Source organism: Nannospalax galili, unplaced genomic scaffold, assembly GCF_000622305.1.
Source record: "Nannospalax galili isolate Female #2095 unplaced genomic scaffold, S.galili_v1.0 scaffold654, whole genome shotgun sequence".
NCBI lineage: Eukaryota > Metazoa > Chordata > Mammalia > Rodentia > Spalacidae > Nannospalax > Nannospalax galili.
The window spans coordinates 969,417-979,938 of NW_008335971.1; the positions used below are offsets into that span (position 1 = coordinate 969,417).

The 10,522-nt window shown below is 35.3% G+C and overlaps 1 long non-coding RNA gene across 1 annotated transcript; it reads right to left on the bottom strand.

Annotated features, from left to right (window-relative positions):
- Positions 1 to 3,698: 3,698 nt before the first annotated feature.
- Positions 3,699 to 8,390, bottom strand: LOC115069963. Its single transcript, XR_003849194.1, has 3 exons — positions 8,245 to 8,390; positions 5,364 to 5,497; positions 3,699 to 3,735 (listed from the first exon to the last, which is right to left on the bottom strand). It is a non-coding gene; the product is annotated as an uncharacterized LOC115069963 (long non-coding RNA).
- Between the last annotated feature and the right edge of the window lie 2,132 nt (positions 8,391 to 10,522).

Consider the following 10,522-nt stretch of genomic DNA (forward strand, 5'->3'; position numbering starts at 1 on the left):
TCCTCAGCCCACACTCTCCTCTCACCCCACTTTACTTTGGTTGTTGGTCTCTTTCCACATATCAGGGACATTGTCATTGCTCTTCCAAAACTCATTCTCAGTTTTGGCAGCTATGCCAATTGTAAAGTCAAATTCACTGCTGGGAGGCACGCATGGTGTCTGGTTATATCCTCACAATGTCCTTATGACAACCTGAGACAAGAATTCTCCCAAAACACTGTTTTGAATAGCCTAACAGGTTATTGGACTTGCTAACTGAGCTTGGGTTGCTGCTTTTCTTACAGAAGAGTGGGCTCTCCCCCATTCATAGCTGTTCTGGAATGTCTACACCAAAACATAAATCCTGTGGCTTCCCAACAGCCAAACAAAATGACAAGAGACCTGCCTCCTGGCTTTCTTGGCTCATATATCCTTAGCCCCTCCCCTTCATGAAGCTACTGTGAACTGATTAGGTGGGAGAGGTAACTGGCTTCTACCTACTTGACTCCTTCCACTGAGTGTAAGAAGGAGGTGGGACTACACCTTGTATCATAGTGGTTGAAGGAACTTCCAGTTATAAGCTGCAACATTATTAAACTTCCTTGTACACTTTTTCTATCCAAATTACATACTGTATTTTTATATACTCCAATTTTTGGTTTTCATTGTAGCTATCTATATATGGCATTCACCATTAATGGCCACACCAAACATATTTGAATTCAAGTTCCCTTGATATTTTCTTTGCCAAAACAATTAGTCCATTACTTTTAAATTTAGTCTTCACCAAGTTGTTAGGCCTCAGGCAAAAGCAGCCAGATTCTTTTGTGAAAATATCCCAGTTGCTGTTTAGTTCCTTATTTCTCTTTCTGGAATATCTTGAACCTGGTCCCCACTACAATAATCTGTCAAGCTCTATTTATAGCATTCAACCAGTTTTCTACTATAAACTTCCAAAGTCTTCCACATTCCTCCAAAAAGCAAGGTGATGAAGTTCTTTGCAACAACTACCCACTTTCTAGTAGAAACTTCTGTGTTACTTATATTTCTGCTGCTGTGATAAAACATCATAACCAAAATACCTTATAGAAGGAAGAGTTTATTTTGTTTAAAATTCCAGTGGGATAAGAATCCATCATGGCAGGGAGACATGGTGGCAGGGGTCGATGAAGCAGAAAGCTGAGCAATCACATCTGTAAGCAGGTACAAGAAACAGAACAAAACTGTAAATAGGGCAAGGATGAGAACTCTGCAACCATTGCAATCCCCTCCCATGACAGTGACATGCTTCCTCTACCAAAGGTCACATCAAAACTTACAACTGACTGGGGACAAGTATTTCAAATACTTGAAGCCTATCAGGAACATTCTCATCCAAACAACTACAACTATGAATTAATATGCCTCTCATATCTAATTTAATACATTTTGGACAGTTCAGTACCTTGTGTTTGCATGTTCATCATGAATTACTTTCTAATTACTGATAATTTACATCTGATACCAATATAAAATGTCAGATTTTCTACTTAAAAGCATGATGTGTATAATTTAACTCTCTTTTTTCCTTTGAGTAAAGCCTATTTTATGTGTACCACAGCTTTTCTGGAGAACATTCATTTGTTGTTGGAGGTGGGGTATTTTACATCTATGTCTTAAATCTCATCTATGTCTTAAATCTCTTTTTGACAGGGTCTCCCTTTAGCTAAAGCCCCCTGGAACACACTATGTACACCAGGCTGGATTTGATCTCATGGAGATTTTGCCTGCCTCTGTTTCCCTGGTGCTGGGATTAAAAAGGTGTGTGCCACAAGATCTGATTTTTTTGTTTTGTTTTTTTGTTTTTTCCTTCATTGTTATTTGTAATCTGTTATTGAACATTGTATAATGTTGTCTTTAATTACTGAGTAATTGTCTATTTCTTCAAGTCTACAAAATTATCTTAATTATTTTTAGACTTTATAAGGCATGTGTGTGTATATACACATATATACATAATTGTGCTGAATAGTTTTAGTTGTCAACTTGACACACTTGGCTAGAAGGAGCCTCAACTGGAGAATTTCCTCTATTGGAGTGGCCTGGGGCGTTATCTCTAGGGCATTTTCTTGATTGTTGAGTGATGTGGGAAGGCCCAGCCCACTGTGGGTGGTGCCACTCCTGGGCAGTTTGTTTTGTATTGTATAAGAAAGCATGTTGAGCATGGACCAAGAGAGGAAGCACTCTTCTCTCTTGGGCTCCTTGATGAACTGTGACTAGGGAGTTGTTAGCCAAATAAACCTTTTCCTTCCTCCCCAAGTTGGTATTGGGCAGAGTATTTTGTCACAGCAATTGAAGACAGACTAGAATAGAAATGATTTTCTTTCTATAAGTCCCCTTGGTCGTGGTATTTCTATCACAGCAATAGGGATATAACTGTACAGTATATATAATTATTACATATCTTAACGGGTTGGAAGTCTCCATTATTAAAAATATCTCTTTTTAAAATTGGCACTGTTCTTATCATAGTCTTTTTCTGATATTATTACATCTTTAACGACATTTTTAATCTTCATACAGTACATATTTTCCATATTTTTAATTTAATATATTTATAATTTCTTTGTATCAAAAGTATATCTATAACAGAACATATGTATGCATGCGATAAATATATAATTTAATTATTTTCATGATTTCTATTTACTAATATCCTTTATTAATGGGAGGAGGATTAGAGTTTAAGGACAGCTTAGAATACGTAGCATCACTCTTTCTCAATATACTATAAAAATCGTATACTTCCCTAGCTTTTGCTCATATTTCCAGCCAACTCCATTATATATAAATGAATGTATGTGTGTGTGCATCAAATCAGTACAAGAACAAAAATGAGTGGTGGGTATAGAGAGATAATGAATGCATGAATATTCTGCAGGCATTTTTGTTGCTATGAACATTTTCTCACTGACTTCTTAAGCTTTAAAAAAAATTTATTGAGATTTTGTACATTTTATACAAAAGTTCTTAATCAAATTTAGAACCCCTTCCCCATTTATGCCCCCCAACCCCAATCTCATATATTCTACTATACATGTTTATTCCTATCCAGTCAAGTATTGGCACCCAGATGTCCTTCAGTGCAAATTCATCCACTGGAGTCTAGTCAGTCTATCTAGAGACAGTAAGTAAAGTATACTCCTCCTCACCCAGTAGTAACCAGTCTCCACCAGTGCCCAGGGTGCTGACCACTTCCCTCACTCCACTCTGGGTCCTTGACTGATTGAGTTGGCATGGGTCCTGTACTTGATGCCACTGTTACCACAAGTTCACATGTGCAAGTTTCCAGTGGTCTGAAAACCTCTGCTTCCCTGTGTTCATGAACCAGGCCCAGTTTGTAACTATCTTTCTGCCCCCTCTTCCGCAATGACTCTTGAGTAGGTGAGGTTCAATAAAGGAGTCCTATCCAGGGTAACACTCCATGCAGTCTCTTATTCTTTAAAACATGGCCATTTGTGGCCTTCTGTGTGCATTGCCCTCCGTCACATAAGGAAGCATCCTGGTGAGAGTTGAGAGATGCACTGGTTTTCTCTCTCCTTCTTACTTCACTATGCTCCAGGAGCCTTAGTTGTAGATGTTCAGCTGCAGATGTGTCACCTAGGACTGGGTATTTCTCAAACATATATTCTCTGTGTCTGAACAGTTGTGGAATTTGCAGTGCCTCCATCTGTTGCAAGAAGAAACTCTTTGATGAGTAGTGTACAGTATGCTTTTCTGTAAAGACAGAGAGAGAAAAAAAAAACCATATTCTTCCTCTACCAGCAGCTAAAAATTGTCAAGAGCTCCTCCACTAGTGGTGGGAATTCATGTCCACCTCCCCACTCCATGCTGGAGTTTTTGTCTGCCTTTGAGCTTGCATAGTTCATTTTTGTATGTACCACTGTTAACTGGTTTCTTTGTTGTTATCATTCACGCTTTTGTCTTTTCTGTACATTGCTAAGTATTCAGTAATCAAAATCATGTTTTATAGCATAATTTATCAAACACTTATGCTTGCTCATCTCAGGGAACTTTTTGGGTCAGCCCAGTTATTATCAGTAGCAATACCATTTTGATTATGACTGAACTGACATTCTGACTCCTGGCAAATAGTTTCTCTTCTGGCATGCAACCTGTAGGATTTTCAGTAAGCAATGAACAGTACATTTAACCAACTTTGATGTCTTCATATATCAACTCTTTTCAAACATCAAGATTGCTTGCTTGAACCCTATTAATTTTGAAGACTTTTGATGATGAAAATGTATGAAAAATTTCAACCTTAACCTTATTTGAACAGCTCTTATGCCCTTTGCAAAATAAACATTAAATTTTCCTAGAAGTTATTCCAGCTGTTGTAAGTCATAATCTAAATAAATGGCTGCAGGTTAAAGCAAATGACTGAAGCATAAAGGAGAGATACAAGTGATGATATCAGCTTGAAGTCCAGTGAGTTTGAAAATGGAATTCTAAAAATGTGGAAACTACAACTCATATGAAAACTTCCACTGGGGCTAAGTGTTGTTTCAAATGTAATTCTCACAAGATGTTCTCCTCAGGCATTTCTTCTACTTATTTAATCACTCAGTTAAGTTCAATTTGGCTTTTATTTGCCAATTTTACCTTCAATCCACATACAAAACAGTTCCTAATAATGGTGCAAATTCAAATTAAAATTGTTTGAATGTCTCACAGACAAGTTAATATTTTATCTTTTTTTCATATTTCTGATATACTTCTAGTTTATAGTGAAATGCCATTAAGAACAAGTTCATATATAAACACCTAGGTAAGTGAAGCTTAATTATTATAAGAATTAGAGACCTGAACACTTTGGTTTATTACCAGAGTCACCATTTTAAAAGTTATATTTAATAAGGAAAAAAAGAACTAATATTCAAACAATATTTATAGGCAAAAGTATTTGAAACATGTTGCCAAATGCAGGGAATACATTTTCCTATACTATGATATTAGAAACTACAGTACTTTTTAATATGATAATTGCTCAGTATAAAGTGATCTGTGTTACTAGTGACAGTAATAGACATAATAGTTTTGGAACACAGCTGAGATACCTTTGTTCATTTTCTTCCTACTACTACGAAAGTTTGACTCAGCAAATCAACATTGGCAAAGCCTAGTGCATATATTTCACTGTAATTGTTTGACTTTAGCAGTAGTTCCATTTCTTTGTCCCAATGCCACCTTGGCAGGTCACTTGTCTCATCTGTCACTTAGACATAACTATGCTCATTAAGTGACCATCAGAGTAAAATCAATATTAAGCATTATACCCCTTGCATTATACAAATGTGAGTACCAAGGAGCTAAGCAGGTGAAACTTGATTTCCTGACCTTACCCAGAGAGTTTTTTTCCAAGTGAAGTCAGTCTGTAGAGATGTCAGGGTACCAGCTTCCATTCTCCTTGACTTTATTCACATCTCCCAATACTGCAGTCTGTCAGCCAGTCATATTTATTGCACATTCCTGGTGCCTGACATTGCAATAAGTGGTTTGAGATTTACACTTTTTATTTGTTCCTTGCCCTTAAAAGGCAGTTTTATAGGGTGAACAAACACAAGCAAATAGATTATATTGCTAGGTTCCTAGGCTTAGTATAAGTGGTAAATAAATAAGGGCAAAACCAACAAAAATATTTACAAAGTAAAGATGAGTGCTGGCTAACTGTTGTTTGGAAAGTCTGATGTGTCTAGAGAAAAGAAATAAGTAGAATTTGACATGATGCAAAGGTATTCAACTACATAGAAATATTTGACCTATTTCCTTCAAATATGATACAGTAGAGTAGGCTTGAAAGCATAAGATAATATGTTAGCTAAGCAGACATTCATCCAAATTTAAGCTGGCAGCAATACAAAACCAAAAACCCTTCAGAATCACTTATCTAATCTCATTTATATTTTATCTCTTTGTCCAATATCATATATGATGTAGAAAGATCAGATATCAGAATGAAAAGCTTCATCTCAAATACAATTTGTGAAATTATACATCTCCTAATTTCACAGAGAAAACCTGCTTTCAGTCAAAGTACGATATGAGTGTGGTTCTCAGTGAGTCCTCCATTTTGATGGAATTAAGTTCTGATGAGATCCCTCCTGTATTTCACTTTAATTTGCTCTTTGTCTTTCAATCAATTCCTTATTTATCTTTCTCTTTGAGGATAAATTTATCAGCTCTGATAAATGATAAGAGAATAATGTATACAATAAATTCAAAATTGTAAGCAAGTCATAAAATTCCTATGATTGGCAAATTTAATAATTTCTACTGTGTATAATATCATCACACCACACTTTTTTATTGTATCCAGTATGTGTTTTCCTTGATATTTTGATGATCTAGCCTAAGATCACATAATATAACATAACCTATAGAAAAATGTTTGTTATATGTGAGACATACAGAAGAACGACACTCTAGTATTACTTGCAACATCCAAATAGTTGCATATTATTTGCTGCTATTTAAAATATCTATTAAAACTCCAGTATACTGAGAAGAAATGTGGCCATGATGGATTGTACGTTATAGAAAAACTTTGAAATGTCTACAAAATAACATAACAAACATTACTTGGAAGACAAACAACCCTAGCTCTGGTTAAACTCTCAGGATAAGAGCTTTTCTTACTGGCCAGGAAGTGTACATGGATGACTAAGGATCTTTCACTGTCAGCCTCACTTGACCTTTTGACTCTTTCTACTTCATTATGGATTGTTTTTCTGCTCATAGCAGCAATAGGCTAGACTTTCAAAGGAGATGACTCTTTCTAGGGTAGTTTTGCCCAGAAATCTAAAGCAGTTCTACAAATCACAGGGCATTATATTCATTATCTAGAGAGGCATACTGCTACATTGAACCTTTCAGATTCATCCAGTTAGAGGCAAAGCTTCAGTGTGTAGATAAATACACATCTCATTGCACATAGTAGGCCATGATACTGCACTGAATATTGTAGATAAAATGAAATACTCAAAGAACTACATACAGGACAATTTCTTTCTAGTACAGTGACAATATTTATATTTGCATTTTCAATATGAATCATGTCAGAGAATCTTCTCAATAATACATTGTTAAAATACAGCATAAGAAGTCTTGTGAGTAAGAAAGATGTAGTAATAATATACACATTGCCAATAAATATTAAAGCTAGATTTTATCATCAATATCATATTTTACAAATCTTCTAACATATGCTTTCCAGAGTTATTAGATATAAACAGTATAAGTTTGTGAATTACCTCTGTCTGCCTATAAACATGCATGTTTATGTGTACAGGTGGGCACACGCATGTGCATGTGTGTGCGTGTATATGTGTGTATTTTTCTGAACTCCAGAAAGGAAATGAAAATACCTTTGGCTAAATTAGGAGTTTACAGTGAATTGCTTTTGAACACAAAAGCTCAGGTTTTTTTACAACTTGAAAGAAGAGACTTACAGTAAGAACTAATATTTATTAACAGTTATCACATTCCAGTGTTTGGTTTTATATGGTATTTTGTTTCCAATATCTCTTTTTTCAGATAAAAACCTGAAGCTTCCATATGCAGCAGTAAAGAAAGAAAAAGTGTTGAAATGAAAAATGTTCTCTAGAACACCGTTTGTACATTATCAGATAAATGCTGCTACCATTGAGTGGGGTAAGGCTGCAGAGAAGAGGTTCAAGTTTGTATATATTGAATTCAGTTTCTAAGGAGTTCTGTTTGGTACTTATCTGAACATCTATTCAATTTCACATGGAATGATTCCCCTACAGGACTGAGATCTGCTTATTCAGTCTTCAGAATTCTTACTGGAGCAGAAGTAGAATTATATTTACTCTAAGAAAGATTATCCTCAGGTCACTATTTCTTATCAAAATGCTAACAACAATCAAGCTAGAAAGCTTGAGTAAGAAAATGAAAAAGAAGCATCGGCTGGTGCATAAGAGTGAAGTCATATTGAAATGTTCGGAATTGTGGCCTCACAGGAAATCTTACTTATTGCATTTTTCACTTATGTTTTATCTTTGTGTATGTATGAGGGTAGGTGAATGTGGGTGGTGTTTATCTGTGCATGTGTGCACCCATGTATATGCTTGTGAAGGCAAAGGGTTGATGTTTGTATCTTCTTATATTGCTCTCTCTATTTTTTTCTATATATGCTGTGTATGAATAAGTGTGTGTGTGTGTGTGTGTGTGTGTGTGTGTGTGTGTGTGTGTTGATGTACTCACCCATTTATATGTGGAGGTAGCCAAAAGGTGATGTCAGATAACTTTCAATATCCATTTTGTTTCCTGAAACTGTCTCTCACTGAACTTTGAGTTCACTGTTTCAGCGAGACTGCATGGCCATGCACCAGGAATCCTGCATTTGAATCCCCAGCAATGTTATTGCAGAGGCATTCCACCAAGTCTAGGTTCAAAAGGGTGCTTTGGATCTAAGTCCACATCCTCATGCTTGTGCAGCATGTATTGTACACAGGAAGTCATTCCCCAGCCAACGTGACCTCAGACCACTTTTGTTATATAACCAATTCAAATGAATCTGGTTTGTGAGATACAGCCTCTTTATCTCTTTTAAACTGAGAAATATGAAAAATGAGGATTATAGACACTTAATCACTGAATTGATAAAGGCTACCTGGACCAGCCATCACAGTATGTATTGAAGTTTATCATAGAAAAGAAGATATAGAAATTATAAAGAAACTAAATAGTACAATAGGATTTGACATTACATATGTCATTACATTTATAATAATGATGCAGAGAAGAGTTGGAAATGTCAGAAGCAGTTCTCATGCAAGACTCATTTGGGTGAAGCAGCACAGAGACTGTTGCTATTGGAACCATGTCAGACACATAGTCAAAGTGGGATAACTTTTAGTAGGAAAGGAGACATAGTCACTTGAAATGGAAAGAAATTTTACTTTACTCTGAATCCATTAGAAGCTGCTCAGAAAATACATAGACATTTTTGCTACTTAAACTAAAATTTATTTTTATTATATAAGATTGTTTTTACTATCCATTTATATAACTATTCTCAGATCTGATAGTCATTGAGAACTTCATTACCACAGTTGATGCTGAGAAAATAAAGTCTATCATCCTTCAGAAAATGCTTAATATAAAGTATTTTAAAAGATGGCTAGGACAAATGTGTGTGATATTGAGAAGCTACAGATATGAATAACCGATTAAAAGATTAAGATTTGGCAGTTGCTTGTCAAATAAATTAATATAAATATGGGAAATTAGGACTGAAGGATTAATTATGTATGTAACAAGTATTTAAGAATAATGCTTCTGTAGTTGGGAAGATGGATCAGCAGTTAAGAGAACTGGCTGCTCTTGCAGAGAACCTGGGTTTAATTCCTAGTACTTCCCAGGTGGCTAACAACCATCCTTAAGACTCTAGTTCCAGCGGATCTGATACCTTCTACTTATCTCCATGGGCATTGCATGACAAAAATGCACTTATATACATGCAGGCAAATACACTCATACAGATTAAAAATATAAATAAAATATTATTTAAAAAATAAAAGCTCTGTGCTTGACAGATGGCTCAGTCACTAAACCTTGTATCTTGTAAATAGGATGATCTGAACTCAGATCCCCAGAACCCATGTAAAAAGGAAGGCAATGATGTGGGCCTGTACTTTCTACACTACTGAGGAAGACATGAGATGCCTTGGATTGCTGGAAAGGTCATCTATCTGAATTGGTGAGCTCCTAGTTCACTGAAAGGCCCTCTGTCAAGATGAAGAGAAATTGAGGAAGACACCTAACACTGTTCTCTGACATCCACATACATGTGCACATACATGTGCATACCACCACACACATAAACACACACACATATACCACACACACATATACAAGAGAGAATAAAATCTTCTGTTGCTATTTACCAAATGAATTATAGATAATAAATAAGAGATAACTGGTCTTCTCAGTTTCAATTTAACATTTTAATAAATGAAAGCTTATTTTGCTGTGTTGGAATGAAAGTTTATTTTGTTGTGTTATTTTGGATTTGTGAGTTTTCTCTGTTTTCCTTCTGTTGTTGTCGATGCTGTATTGTTTTATTACATTTTGTTTTATCTGTTCTTGAAGTAACAAAAGTGGAAAAGTCAAATCAACATTTGAGAGGAGATTTTTTTCAATATTACAAGAAAACATTGAAGAAGATAGGCAAAAATGACTTAAAATTAAGCTTACTGTTTTGAAATCTATTTGCCTAGTAGAAATGGATTTATCATCAAACAAAAAACTTCAGACTGAAAGCAATAAATCCTGATTCAGAATTAATACTTAATCACTTCTGTAATTCACATTCAAGCCTCATGATTATAATCTAAATGAAAATCTGGATTTTTCTTTTTGTATTTTTATATTGTTTACTTTTCTGCAGATACTATGGTTTGAAAGTTCACAATCCAGAGGCTATTTGCATTCTGACAGTGTTTCAGAGCACTGGACAGTGTTTGAGAAACAAACAAAT